Below are 15,258 nucleotides of genomic sequence, written 5' to 3'. Positions count from 1 at the left end.
CTCTCTCTCTCTCTCTCTCTCTCTCTCTCTGTGTGTGTGTGTGTGTGTGTGTGTGTGTGTAGGGGAGTGGATAAAACAAAATGTGGTAAAATGTCAACATTTAGGGATCGAGTGAAAGGTATCCAGAAATTATTTGTACTATTCTTGTAACTTTTCTTGAATCTGAATTCATGTCAAGGTAAAATATTAAATTCAAAAAAAGCTTAGAAGCCATCAATTAATCCCCGAGGATGAAGGTGTAGAGAGCAAAGAGTAGAGGCCTAAGGGTCAACCATTAGAAAATGCTCACAGTTGATGGCAGGGTTTCCCAGAAGCAACAGGACAGGAGTCTCTAGGCATACGCAGGAATTCAGGGAACAGTTACTGTCGTTTTGATAAATTTCAGGTCAAAACTGGAGCCTTCCTTGGACAAAAGACCTGTTGCCAATGTTCACAAAGCCCAGCTCAGGGTGACAGAAACCAGCTGTTTCACTGAATTCCCTAATGCAGAAAAGGGAATCCTCACGAGGCAGAAAAACAGAGTCGTTTTGGAGGATGACTGGATGGAAAGGTAGATGGATGGAAGGATGGATGGATGGATGGACAGGAGACGGAGAGTTAAGATGCAGCTGCTGAGCACTTATAATGTGGCTAGTCTGCACTGAGATGTGCTGTGAGTATAAACTACACACTGGAATGTAAAGAGTTCGCGTGATAAAAAATGTACAATATCTCAGTAATTGTTAAGTTGATCATATGTTGAAATAATATTTTGCATAGATTGGGTTAAATAAAATATATGATTCAAATTAGTTTCACCTGCTTTTTAACTTTTTAAATGTGGCTATTAGCATTACATTTCTATTGGACAACAGTGGCCTAGTTGAAACGTGGTTTTGCAAGTTTCTGTTCAAATCTCACCTTCTTGGCAAGGTCCTTGCTTCCCACCCTATTTAAAAGTGCACCCTTCCCTGCCACTCCCCAATTCCCTTCCTTGATTTATTTTGCTGCAAGTCAGTTATCACCTCAGACATATTATATTTTTTACGTATTAATCTTGTCTCCCTTTGGTCTCCCCCACTGGACTACCTTCCATGAGTGTTGTTTTTTTTTTTTTTTTGTCTGCTTTGTTCACTCCTTCATCTTTGCCCTGACAAATCATTAATTTGCATATGTTCTTTCACATTGGGTATTTAGTAGCCTTTCACATCTTATGTCTCATGTATCTGCCTATCCTTGCTTCCTTCTGTCCATCCATCCATCCATCCATCCACAGTGCCCGGCACATGGTCAATACACAAAGTAGCTTCACTGAATCAACTTTTCAGAATGACTTTTGGCCTGTTCTTGAATTGATCAGCACCCAAGTTCCAGTTTTGAATGACTTTGGGCTCCAGTTTCATACTGGCTCCTGACCTGTCCAAATCGGAGAGGAGAAGCAACCCAATGTACCCTACTACCTGTAAGGGTCCACATTACAGAGAAGGGTCTTGGGCACTGCCCTCCTTTCCACCTCCCTTCCTGCCTTGGTTTCAAGGCCAAAGCTCCTAAAAAATCTGAGTGAGGGGAAGGAGATAGATACATTTTTCCAAAAGGCAGACAGCCGTCAGGAACTATGTGGGCAGAGGAGCACATATACTAGAGAGTGTTTGTCCATTTCCGTTTTCTTGCACTCAATGTCTACCTACCTCTTTCAGTGATTCAGGCAATCACTGAATTTTACCTCTAGAAAGGATTTAAAGGTCATATATTCCATTGGTCAAATCACAGCCTCTAAATATAATCCAACCCAAGAAGAGGAAAATCTCAGAGAGCCGTTTACTCTTCTCGGCCAGCCCAATGGAGTGATGGGGGCCATGGGGCCCAGAGAGGGGAAGAGAATTGCCAAAGGTCACACAGTGAGGCAGCAGAACTGAGCCTAGCACCTAGGCTGCCTCCCTTCCAGATGCTGGTCATGTTTCAGGCCAGAGGAAGGGGTGGCTGGGCACAGATAAGAGGTGGTTGGGTGGGCCACAACCAAGAAAAATAGTCCCAGGGTTGGTGGCTGTATGGGGATGGGCCGGGTAGATTTAGTAAGTGCCCCACGAGCTATAGGTGGCCAACACAGACCCTTTGCTCTGTGGACACTTGCAGGTGGTGGGACACATTGGGCTGCTTCTCCTCTCCAATTTGGACAGGTCAGGGGTCAGTATACACCTGGAACCCAAAGTAATTTTTAAAACAAACAAACAATAAGCAAATATGCCAAGTACTGTGGGTACAAACAGTTGAGAAATTTAAAGCTTCTTCTAGACAAGAAAAAACTGTTACTCGTTACAAAAATAAGGGTGGGGTGGCTTGAGGGTTTTTTCATAATGAAAATTAGCAAATATTAAGTCCAACTTAAACAGCCCATATGTTTAAATTAAAATAATTCCAAATAACAAGTGCCCAAGGACCATATCCCTACCCCCGCCCCATTATTTTTAAAAAAATCTGTTTTATCTTAAATTAAGCATTTGGTACCAACAATATTAAATATTTACTTTAGTTGAGAACAACTCTTAGTTATTGGGGGCAAGGACTTTTTGATAAGCTACTATTTGATAGCTAGAAATCAAAATCAGCCCTATCTTCCTTCTGCTGCCCACAAGCTGGATGATGCTTCTGTAAGAGTCTCTGTACAATGGGGTGGAGCAAACAGTGCCACAGTGGGCTGAGAGTGGGAACACCTGAGTCCTGGACTAGCTCAGCCCCAGAATCCTCCTGTGTAAAACCAGGGTTCTCTAAGGGAACTTCCACTTTTCCCATTCATTGGTCCTACATAAATACATATCAATTCCTTTTGTCTTTACCCAAACTTTCAGAACTACTCTTGCCTATATAACAGTCACAGCCTCCACCTACCAAGCTAACAGAAAGCTCCCACACTGTCAAGTCTCTGGTCAAAAAAGAATAAATTTTGATATTGGGGCATCTGGGTGGCTCAGTTGGCTAAGCATCTGACCCTTGATTTCAGCTCAGGTCATGATCTTATGGTACAGTTCCTGAGTTGGAGTCCGGCTTAAATTTCTGTCTCCTTCTCCCCCTCTGCCCCTCCCCCTCTCGTGTGTGTGCTCTCTCTCTTTCTGAAAGTAAATAAAAATAAAAACTTTAAAAATATTTGACTTATCCTTTTCAAATATTTTAAGTAACTTAGAGTTTAATTTGTAACCAGAGAATCATGGAATATCGGGGCTAGAGAAGCTCTTCAGATTCCCTTTCAGATTCAGTCAGTTCCTTCATTGTACAGATGGAGAAACTGAGGCTCAGAACTGGACCTGGAGCACATACTGGCTGACCCCCAGGTGGATGTTCTTCCCACTATAGCACTAGGAACCCTTTCCAGACTCAAAGCTGGTCCTAAACAGTGAACCTTCCAAAAGGCAAGTGCCAACTGCCATGATTTCCAATTTTCAGTTGATTACTCCACGTGCCTAGAATTGCTAGAGGTCATCTGCTTTCAAATGACTTGCACAACTCCTCCCCCTCCAGATGAACACTGAAGCTGAGGCTAAGACACCCCAGCAAAGGACAGAGTTGGTGCCACTCCGCATGCATAAGGACCCAGTACCGAACAGCCATCTTCAATGTGATCCCTACTTAACGAGCCCCCTGGCAAATCTGGCTTTCTTTAACACAAGAAACAAAGGATGGGGGGACACCTCAATCTGTGTGCAAACCAGTTCAAAGCAAAACAGCACGCATCTCTTTATAAAGGAGAGAGAAAGTCCAAGCTCCTAGCAACATACTGCCTTCCAAACGGTTCTACCTTGAGGGTGGGGGATGGGCATAGCCAAATCTGCAAATGTGTGGCAAGGCACAGCAACTGGCTAGGCAAGGCCAGGATCATCCTCTGAGGGTTCAGATGGCTTCACAAACCTATTCTTTACTGTCTCAGCTGACTCTCAGGAACTGAGAATTCTTTAGGGCCAGACAGGCTTGTCTCTAAGAGAGGTAAAAAGCCCCTGCTGTAAGGAGCCAGGGGGCCTGGAAGAGCACAGGCCCAGCAGGGGCCAAGAACTCGCCTTCATGCTCACCTGTGCTCTTGCGCAGCCCCTCTCAGTGTCTCAGTTTCCCTACCTATGGTTTATGAGCTCTCCTGGCCTTGCCACAAATCTTTCCACATTTGCAGTGCTGGACGTGGATGGTGGAGGAGGTCCTCTGAACTGTGCCCAGCAGGCCAGCCCCCTCTCCGATCACAGTGCCTGCATACCCCTCCTGAGGCTGCTGTCCTCACCACGGAGAACACAGGGAACACGACGCTCCCCTCCCTCAGGACAGGGCCCTGGCCAGATACCCGGGCAGGTCCACCACCCCATTTTCGCAATGAGCTGGCTAGACCTTTTCAGTGGTTTGGGGGAAGTCAAAGACCCGCTTTGACCTCGTAATGCCAGGTGTGACAGTGGAAATGTAGAAAAGCAAACCAAATCATTGGCCTTCTCAGATTCATTTGCTGACTTCCGTAGCAGGCAGACAGGGAACCTCCCCCAGGGCACGGGCCAGATACACATGCCCTGGCCCCACTCTGGAGCTGCTGAGGGCTGGGTGAGCAGGATCCCTAACCAGGGAAGGCCTCCACAACTGTCTAGATCCCAGAAACACTGCATGGCCTTGGGGGTCCCTCCTAAGCAAGAGACTTTTTCATGCTGTTTGCCTGGGTGTAACTTACATGATTATCAAAGGAAGAAACAAAAGGACTTTCTGTGTCAAAAGAGACCTGTTTTTATTTTGTTACACTTCTCAGGCCACATGGGAAGGCAAAATGAAGAGTAACCAGTGACAACCCAAGAGTGTATCCTGAGCCTGATGTCTGCAAGACCATCTCACCAACACCAGGTCTTTTGAATCTCCCATGATGCCATTTCGCTGGGTTGGACTGGCATTCTCATATTGCCATTTGTCAACTGAGGACACTGCAGCTCAGGTAGGTTCAAGGACTTGCCTAAAACCCCACAGTTGGTCAATGACCTATGCCCAAGGCAAAGCTCATTGTTCTTCCTGCCACATCGCAGTATTTCTATGCCGATGAGGTGACCAGGGATGACCATGCAATCTGGCACAGCCCAAGGCACCACATTGAGGTGTTCTTAACCTGGCTTAAAGAAACCTTGAGGGAACCATGAATGGGTTTCCAGAAAGGCCTATGAGCCCTTGAAATTAGATGCAATATTGCATATTCTTGTGTGGTGGTCTAAGGAGAAGACCCACGACTTCCATCAGATTCCCAAAGAAGTCTGTGACCCACAAAAGGCAAAGAGCTATCCCTGCTCCAGAGAGACAGGTATTATTTTTGTTACGATTTGGGGCTCAGGAGGCTAGCTGGAGTCGGCCTCCCTGGGGGCAAGCTCAGGAAAACCTTGGCAGCCAGGTGGTCCTGGCCATTCTCCAATCTTATGAACAGAACCAGCTTTATGCAGGGCATGGTGCCACTCTGGGGGGTGTCCAAAAGGGCCTCCCTAAACCCCCAAACCCTCCTACTTCCAAGCTAAAGAGACAGCATGGCAACCCTTGCATCCCATAATTCAAGTTGGAGGTTCCAGACTCTTTGGAGGAAGGGAATGACATCAGAGCATAGAGGGCTAAGGATGGTGTCTTTCCAGGTAAGGGGGAGGGGTTGTGAGGGGCAGGTCTAGGACCCAGGAAGGGAGACTGGACCCGAATTTGGTTTGCTCAGGATTTTGCAAAGGGCCAACCCAAAGGCGTGACTGAAAAGGCCAGAGAGCCTGTCCCCAGCCATGTGGGGAACAAGGGCTTCAGACCTAGCCCTTTCTATCTGGGTCCCACCTTCCAGAAAGGATGTGGTGAGGATGAGAGAGACCATGTCAGCTTCTAGTTCTCAACTTCTGGGGTGACATGAGCTCTAGAAGGCAAAGTGCTTCTCCTTCCTGAGAGGTAATGAGGAGTGATCGTGCTTTTCCGCCCCTGAGACAGAGGTGCCTGTGAGAGTACAAGTCTGGCTTTCCAGCACAACGTGCTGCCCTGTGCGCATTCCGCGCCAGAGCCTAGCGCGGTACACTCGGAAATAGGAGCAAAAATGGTGCTTTGGGGGCCTCCAGCCTGGGGTCTGAGAAGCCAGGCTTCCCAGCCACCCCAGAGAGGGGAGTGGTCTCTGGCTCCCACACTTACCCACTGCCCTTTGGCGAGAGGGGCAGAAAAGGCCCGTAGGGGCGCCAAGGGGCTGTCACTCTGGAGGGATGCAGGGAGGAGGAGAGAGAGAAGCCTGCTTGGAGACCTCCTGTCAGGGGAGCCCTGCGGTTTCTATTTCGTTGTTGCCACCTCGGGAGCAGATCTTTGGGGGGCTCCACTTTGACCTCACCTGCACCGTGGGACCAGCGCTCACCACCCAGCCTTGGAGAGGCGGGAGGCAGGGCTCAGGCCGTGCTACTGCACAGGGAATCGCGCATGCTCCACGGATTGTTCAAATGGCATGGACTGTTAAACTTTAGTTCAAATGGCAGCCCAATTATTCTAACACCAAGTGTGTCGAATTTGACTCCGTATCCCCCAAATTAACTTAAGAGTGGCAGTGAAACGAAATGGCATACTTCTTTGAGCTTTTGTTACAGCACGTTTGCACGGCAAACTGCGAAGAAAATGTAGTAATTAGGGGTTAAATTAATCCTTGACAGACAAGCAGCTTAGAGACACTGTGCCCTCCTCCCTGGACCTAGCATAACGCATGCCAGTCTTTCATGTGACTCTGGCAAACACACCACAACTACCGTCCCACTCAAAATTCCGAGGTCGGCGCTGAAACTTCCGGAAGCAGATGGTAACCCTGAGATCTCTTTAAGAACCGAACCCAAACAATCCCCTAAACTGCCAACAGAGCTCACCCGGCCAAGCCCTCGGAGGGGCTGGCTCTGCGTGACTGTCCATCCGCGACTTGAAAACAGGATGAGTGGAGACACACTCCTTTCTGAGGTCCCCAGGCCCGGGCCCCAGACTGCTCCTTAACTTACAACATGCCATCTTTGCTGGTTTAGATTTGGAGTTCTAATCACAAGGCACCCCTCTGCCTTCCTAACAATGCTAAGAAGCCAAGCACACCACGATCTCGCGGCATTGGCTCCTCCTCAAAAGGAGAGGCCTGTGTGCCCATAGCATGGGTGCAGAGTGGGGTTTCCTGACTCAAATATGGTTAACTGAGAGTCAGTGTACCCTCGGGAAAGTTGGGCCCCTCTCTGGGCTTTGCCTTCCTCTTATGTAAAGTCACAAGGTCTTCTCAGCTAGAAAATTCTCCACCTTTTAGCACGGGAATTTGTAGGTGACTTGGGGCATCTAGGCCAACCATGTGCAGGAACTGTAGTCAACAAACTAATGGGGCCGTGCAAAGGAAGGCAGGGCTGGATCCTGTCCCCCTCCTCTCTGTGTCCCTGAGCCTCCAAAAGAAGCTAGCAGGGTGTAGGGTTCAGGATCAAACACTAGGAAAAATATGAAAGCTGATGCCATTGACTAGCTCATGCCCGGTGGCATCCAGGGGCCTTTTCTAGAATCAGCAGAAATACATCCCTATGGCCCAGTGTCCAGGTCCTGGCACAGGTGAAGGGAACAGGGAGACACAATGGCCAGCTGGCCAGGCCCCCTCCCAGCATGATGGAATGCCACGTTCAGCCCCATGCTCCTCTGGGCCTCATGGAACAGCTCTCGGCACTCAGAAAACAGCACTGCCCAAGCCCCACTTAATGGTTATTTACTGGGCAGAGTGAGCAGCAGGGCATACTGGGAGGGGAAGGCAGCTGGGCCCCCCACCCTGAGGAAATGGAGGGACTTCCAGGCTGGCACCCAGACTGTACAGAAAGGGACACTGGCTCTCCCCAGAGTCAGAAGGCAGTCAGGGCAGGACTGGGTTGCTATGGATGGCCTCCTTCTCCGTGGTCTGGTCTGTCAGGAAGAGCCTACCCTCTGTGGGCCATGGAGGAAAGGGGAGTCTGAAGCTGGGGCTCTGTCTAGGCGAGGACAGTTCTCACAGACTTTGCAAAGGGCTCTTTCTTTCTGGTGCTCGTTAGGCCCTGTCTCTAGGAGCTTTTACTCCGGGGAGCCCATAGTCAGCAAAACCCCTCGATTTGCCTCACCCTGGGTGACCTTTCTGGGCTGTGACAAATCTGATTGCTTTGGAAAATCTAAAGAGGTCAGATTTTAGGGGTGGACTCAAGGCCCAAAGGAAATCGGGGAGGCTCTGTGAACAGGGAGAAAAAAGAGAGCAACTGCAGGGTAGGGAGGAAACCCAACTCTTTTGCTTCTATCCCCTCCTCTTGCACAAAATGCTCCTGGGGCTAGTCATTTGGGAGCAGGACACCACGGGGGTTGTGCGGCCACAATCCTCGAAGGTAAATATTATATCACGCAAGCTACTGTTCCTCACCTCCAAGGGACCCCTGACCAGTGACTCCATGGGCCTGTCCTTCCTTTGCTACAGTTGCAACCCAATGATGACAACAGTGACAATGACAACAAGTAATACACCTTGCCATACAACCCCATCAGAGTCATGTGGATTTAGGAAGCTTCCCTGCTCTCCACCTGGAAATGTTTCAGGACTCAATGCCTGCAAAATCAGACTGCTTCCAACTGAACTTCGAGAGGCTTCTTTCTTACCGTACAGCTGACTGATGCTGCCTAGGTTACCCTGGGTGGCGGAGCTGGGAGGGGTGTGATGGGAATCGGTTTATTGTGCGGGTGCATGGTAACCGGCTGCTGCTCCCTGCCATCTATCTCCCTCCCTGGCCACATCTGTCTGCTCCAACAAACACTCAGCCTTTTCTGCTTGGATAAGGAGATTTTCTAGTTACATCCATTATATGTGTATCAACATTTATGGCAGCAAGATAATTGCCAAAGAGCTCAGAGGATAAAAGGTCCTTCCCCATAATGTTCGCACCCCCCTCCACGTTTAAAAAAAAAATCAATATTAAAATCAAGCAGGACAGTGGCAGGTTCTTACATGGCTGCTGTGTCCTCAAAGTTGGAAATGTGATTTTTAAAAAATACCCAGCTGAAGTAGGAAGAAAAGAAAAGGTTCAACAGCGAGTTCAGAGCCCAAACTCCAGCGGGGCACGTGTGTGTAGAGGGAAGGCCTTTTCGCCCTTGAAATCTTTGCTAAATAACTGCAAAGCAGCAAATCTGTTCTCCATTAGATGAGTCCTTTGGAAACATGCCAGTCTAATTTCAAAGAGTTTGGATCCCGTTATCTGTAAACCAACCCAATGATTAGGAGGCCGGCCGTCAATAGGCCCTGAGATCACCAGATTAGGGTTACTGGACAAGAAGCCTTCTGGGTTGCCTCCCAGCCTCCAGGATCTATGTTTCTGGGTTAGAAGTTCACACTGGCATAAGACACAGAGAGAGGGAGTACTTCCCACTTTTATATTGTTTTGATTGGACTTCTGCCATTTTTTTTTACTTCTCCCTCTTCTTGCTGCCCCTCAAAAATCTCAGTCCCATTTCCCTCTATATGTAGCCATTTTCCTCCAAGGTGTTTCACTTTTCCAGAAAATGACTATTTCATTTACAAATCACAGTGTGTTTGAGCTGGAAAGCACTGACTCCTAGGTCATGAAGGTTGGGGGGAGGAGGAGGAAGGAGGGGGACAGACTTGCCCAAGATCACTCAGCTAATTAGTGGGGAGAGTGTTCTAGAACACAAGTTTCCTAGCTCCTAGGCTGATTATCTCTCTAGTGCACCACTGCAGAAAGAAAGAAAGAAAGAAAGAAAGAAAGAAAGAAAGAAAGAAAGAAAGAAACAGAAAGAAAATCAGACTCTTAAAAAAAGGAAAGAAAATCAGACTCTTAAAAAAAAAGAAAGAAAATCAGGGTCTTAAAAGAAAAAAGAAAGAAAAGGTTTACTGCATAGAAGAAGCCCCTTGAAAGGAGAGTAGTCCAACTATCGTCAGATGAACTGCTGATTTAAGATCAGTTTCTGCCCATTTTATAAGCTGGATAGCCACTGAGTTTCCTAGGGATGATCTATTAACAGGTGCATTTTAAACCTTTAGGTGATCTGCTTAAAATAGGGGGGGGGGGGATGATACTAAACATGCTGGTCACACTTCAGAAAAAAAGGAAAAAACAAAAAACCTTTCCTTATTGAAAAGGATCAACAAATCAACAACAGTAAATCTCCTAACTTAAGATGCAGTGAATGGATGCCCCCCCCCCAACCCAGCAACAGGCTATTTCCTGGTTGAGTTTAAAAATTCAATGACGTTCCTGTTTCAACCCACACATCTGTGTCACTGTCAGCGTCAGTGGCAGGAAAACAGACGAAGTCACCCTTTGCTAATGATTTCCTAACATGGAATTTCCTTGTATCTCCTCAAACACTTTGTACTGAAGGAAAACTGAAAATGGTCGCAGCCGGAAGATCTTTGTGATATTTTTAATGTGTGTATGTGTGTGCGGGGTGGGGGGAGAACTGCTAGTTTTTCTAAAGCTAATACGAACAAAACAGAGAGATTTCCTCCCAGGCATCTGGGACCATCTCAGCCCCTCTCCTGCCTCCTTCTTCCCAAGTTCCACTTGGGGCAACATTCTTTTATCAGTGTTAAAGGAAACACACCCTGTAGGCACGCATGCAGAGAGAAGCCAAGGCAGCACGCAGAGTAGCGGGCTAGGCGTGTGGAGAACCACCAAAGCACAAAGCAATATAGAAGCCCATCTCCTATCTCCTCTGGAGAATATCCTATTTAATATGCAAACTGGTCTTCAAGAGAAAAGAGGGATGTTACTTTAAGGCAAAGAAGCTGATTAGTTGCTCTGGCTGGCAGCAAACAGCTGGTCTGTCCGGCAGGTTCAAGGCCATTTCAGCTACTCTCTTATGGAGGCACCATATGTTCCATCTCGCACATCAGCAGCTTTATTTTCCAATGATCTTGCTACAGAAGGGAAGCACAAAGGGGGGAGGAGAAGGTAGAGCCTGTGGTTTACCCTTTGAGTACTTTCTTGTGGTTTTAGATGCAGTTGGGATGTGTGTGTGTGTGTGTGTGTGTGTGTGTGTGTGTGTGCGCGCGCGCGCGCGCGTGTCTGTGTCTGTGTGTGAGAGAGAGGAGGGGGTGGGGGAGGTTAACGCTTCACCTTCAATTCCAAAAACCAGAGAACAAATGTTTGACCAACACTTTCGAATAACCTCCAGAGATGGGAATGGAGTGGATTAGGGGAAAGATATGCAAAAAGGTACAAATAATATGCCGCCACAAGATTAAATGGGAAGGGGGACGGAGGCGGGCAAGAGATCGGGAGGAATCTGACTTAGCTGTTCGGACCCCGCCTACTTCTCCTTATTTGTCAATTTTTTTCTTATTGTCAGTATTCCTTTTCGGAACGGAACAAACTTTAGGAGAGAAGCGGACAGATTTGGAGAGGAGGGCGGAGGCGGGGCAGGCCAACAGGATGGCGAAAGGCTACTTCTAACATGTTTAACATTCCTCAGTGCAAGTCCGGGTTCCCACAAGTTTGGGGGGAAGGGCAGGTGTAGGGGATAGGGGCCCGCTAAATTCTCAATCCAACTAATGCCGGCAGCCCATGCATCCTGGACACCCCCAACTGTCCGGCGCTGGGTCCATGTAGAGGCGACAAACCGACGCATGGTCGGGAGGTGCAACCCCATCCCCACTGTCCACTCAGGCATCAGGAACCCCCGAGGCTGCGGTTCCGACTCCCTCCCTGCCTCCAAACAAAGGGGGTCCGCAGAGCATTTGAGCCCCGGTGTGTGTGTGTGTTGGGGGGGGGGGTGACCGGCAGGAGGGCGCAGGAAGGAGTAAGGAGTGTAGCCGCAGGGTGGCGAAAGCCTCAGCAGTCACTACCGTCGTCTCCGCCACGGGCGGGCGCGACAGCCGCCCTGAGCCGGGAGGTGAGGGGCGCGGGCTGCAAAGCGAAACCGAGGAAAGGGCGCCCCCTATGCCCGCGCCCCGCGAGCGCAGCGGCGAGCCGCGTCTGTCCTTCCCGCGGAGCGTGCTCGGCCTCTGGCCTCCGCGTCCTTCTGCTCGCCGTGCCTCCCGCCCGGCGGTCCGTGCCGCCGTAGCCCCGGGTGTCCGCAGCCAGCAGGCGGGGCGCGCGGTGGGCGGCAGGAGCCAAGGGCTCCCCACGCGTTCTGGGGTTCCTGGGGAGGGTCTTCGAAATACAACCCCCTCCCCCACCGCCTACACTTGCCCTCCTGTCCCGAGCGACTCGAGGCCACTGGGAGGCAGCCGCCCCCGCCCCCTGCCTCTGCGTCCCTTTTCCCCTTCCCTCTCTCCAGCCTCCTGGGAAACAAAGGGGCTTTTTATAAAGCGGATTGTTGGCGGCTGCGGCGGCGGGGGTAGGAGGGAGGGGGATCTATAAAGACAAGAAGAGGTGGGGTGGGGGGAGAAACTGTGCGGCCTCCGGGAGCCCCATGCGGCCAGGCGGCCGGGAAGCCCCCACGGGTGCGCGGCCCACCCCGCCCGGCCCGCGGGCACACTCGGGCGGCGGCCCGCGCCTGCCAAGGGTTGGGCTGAGCCGCTGCGATGCTGCCCGCCGGCTCGCCGCAGCCCGGGAACAGATCACTCGGGCCGTGGGGCCCGGGCGCTGGGGACCGCACGGTTCCCGCGGGGGTCTCCCCTGGGAGACCCGGGCCCTCTTCCCAGCCAACTCTTTCGAAATTGCTTGGGCTCGGGGAGACTTTGCGTCTTTGTTCCAGCGCGGCCGCCTCTGGTACGCTCGGCTCACTCGCCCTCACAGACAATGTCCCGGAGCCGGCCTCGTTCGGCTACCCGCAAACGACACGTTCGCTGTGGGGACGGCACCCCGGAGGCGGGGGGGGGGGGATTCCTTGCGCTGCCAAACAACGACGACAAGCCACCCCGGCAAGCGGAGTCCCTTCTCCCCGAGTCCCCCAGCCATCCCGTGCTCCCTCCCGCGCACACACTCAACACCCACACTCCGGGTGCCCCGCTTAGCCGCTCAACTGCAGGAGCGCGGTGGGGCTAAGCCCCCCGCCCGAGGTGCGTCAGTTTGCTCAGGTTCCGACGACTTCAGGGCAGTTTTCTGGCAGGCTAATCCTATTAGTGTCTGCTCAGTCCGCATTTAATCACGGATCAAAATCAGACGGTACGGCCAGCTTTCCAAGTGGCTTCGGACACACTGCATCGGGACGGAGCCTAGCCGAGCCAACTGGCCCAGAAAAGTATTTGGCGGAGCTCCGGGGGGCTTCCCGCCCTCCCTTGCCGGCGCCGGGCGCCCGGCTCCGCCGCCGCTCCGAGGCCTGGGAGCTCCGAGCGCGGGGGCGCCGGGAGCTCCGGGCAGGAGCCCAGTCGGGGCTGCCTCGAGCCGCCAGCTCTGCTCGGGGCTGCTCTCCAGAGGAGGATTTGGCAGGGGAGGGAGCGCAAGGCAGCGGGCTCGGCGCACGCACACTCCACACTCCCGACTCGGTGGCGGCAAACCGGGTTGGGGGGGGGGGTGGAATCCTGTGCCCAGCGCCCACTGTCGACTGGCCAACGCTCAGGGAGCTGGCATGCGATGGCAACGTCGCCAGTGGCATCCGGGCCGCCAGCGGCCCGGGGAGCGCCGGAACGGAGTGGGAGCCTCCCGGTAGCCCGGCAGGGCCAGAGAAGATCATGTGGCTCGCGCCCCTCTGCTTTCCCTCGCCGGTACTTAACGGCCCCCGCCCGGTTCCAGACGCCCGTTGGGCGCTGGGGAGCAGGCAGAGGCCGAAGTCCCGGACGATGGGAGCTGCGCTCAGGCCGGCCCCGGCGGTCCGAGAGAGGGGCTGGCCGCGCATAGCGCCAGGTGGGCCGTGTGCTCGGAGCAAACTTTGGGGTCCCCTCAGCTCCTCCGCGACGGGAACCACAAGTGGGGGCCACAAGTGCCCCCTGGACCCCCCAGAGCAGCCGGACCTCCCGCTCCCGCCCTCAGCCTTACCGTGCTGCGGAGCTCCCTCGGCGGCGGCGGGGGCAGTGCCCGAGGGGCGGGCGGCCGCCGGCGCAGGCAGCCTGGCCTCGGGCACCGGCTGAGTGGCCCAGCCCGGTTGCAGATCACCCTCTGGCTAGCGGCCGGTGCCCCCGCGCCCGCCCGCCGCCGGCTGCTTCAGCTTGCGGCCAAGTTCATGCCGGCGGCGCTGCAGTGGCGGCCTCAATCTGCTCGCTCCATTCCCACCGCCCGGCTCCGCGCCGCGCGCCCGGAAGGTGGAGTTTCGGGGGTTTAAGTTACTGATAGGCATTTCTCACTGCTGTGTCACTCGGGGAGGAGGAGACACGCACGCCGCACACTCACACACCCTCACACTCACGGCGACGAGCGGCTCGGTCTTAAAGGGGAAGCCACGCTGCCCCGCCCGCGACCCCGCCAGCCCTGAGCCCCGAAAGGCCGAGTTTCCAGGCAGGATGGGGCCGGGGGCAGCGGAAGCGCGGCGGCCGCCCAAGGGGCCTACCCGACCCTCCTGCCACTCTTTGAAAGGGAAAGCGGCCGCAGGCTGGCTTCGCCGTGGTCGCCTGGTTTCTCCAGCCCACTCGAGCCAGGGCAGCTGGGGAGTGAGGGAAGGAAGGAAGGGCCACGGCCGCACGTACCTCGGTGGCTCCGCTCTCAGCGGGAGGCGGTCTGTGCCCTCGGCGGCAGGTGGCCCGTCTAGACGGTGCGCTGATGGGGAAGAGCGACAGCGGGGTCACCGCGGGCCCCTGGGCACGGGCGGATGGAGCTCGCGGGAGGGCCGCAGGCGGAGCCCGGAGCACTTGGAAACCCGCACGCGGCAGGTAGCCTTCCCGCGTCTGGGCCGAGCGAGCCGGTGAGCCGCGCGCGCCCCTGACAGACGGAGAGCGAGCAGGGAGAGCGAGAGAGCCGGCACTCACCCGCGGCAGGGCGAGACAAGCGCGCGAGACTGACAGAGACCGAGAGGGACCGAGGGAGAGACGGAAACCGAGACGTACGGGCAGACCGAGAGAAAACGACGGAGACAGAGTGCTAGAAAGACACCAGGGGGGAGAAAGAGAGACAGAGAGAGAGAGACAGAGACAGAGACAGAGAGAGGACGCGCGAGCCGATCCCCGGAGGACGCCGGAGAGTCACAGGGACGGGAGTCTCACCATAAAGTAGCCTGTTCAATCCCCTCCCCACACACCCTTTCCCCATTCTGAGCAGAGCAGAGACTGACTCAAGAGCTGGGAGCCGGGCCCCCCTTCCCCCTCGCCCTGGGAGGGCGCTCACCTTCAGCGGTGGCTGCTTGGGTAGGTAGCGCCCGTCCCACTGGCAACGCGTCTGCTAGCTGGCTCCCGCCACGACAGCCAAGCCGACCTGCTGTGACGGCAGTGGG

The 15,258-nt window shown here is 53.3% G+C and overlaps 1 protein-coding gene across 1 annotated transcript in view; it reads right to left on the bottom strand.

The window, feature by feature from the left end:
* The window catches only part of MAMLD1 (mastermind like domain containing 1), a 120,704-nt gene extending 106,645 nt beyond the window's left edge, over positions 1 to 14,059 (bottom strand). Inside the window, exon 1 of the mRNA XM_042975261.1 lies at positions 13,875 to 14,059. The gene's annotated coding sequence lies outside the window, so the exon portion shown is untranslated. The remainder of the gene's footprint in view (positions 1 to 13,874) is intronic.
* Positions 14,060 to 15,258: the final 1,199 nt, after the last annotated feature.

Source organism: Panthera tigris, chromosome X, assembly GCF_018350195.1.
Source record: "Panthera tigris isolate Pti1 chromosome X, P.tigris_Pti1_mat1.1, whole genome shotgun sequence".
In the NCBI taxonomy this organism is placed as follows: Eukaryota; Metazoa; Chordata; class Mammalia; order Carnivora; family Felidae; genus Panthera; species Panthera tigris.
The sequence above is the reverse complement of the archived record's forward strand: the minus strand, read 5'-3'. Positions and strand labels throughout refer to the sequence as shown.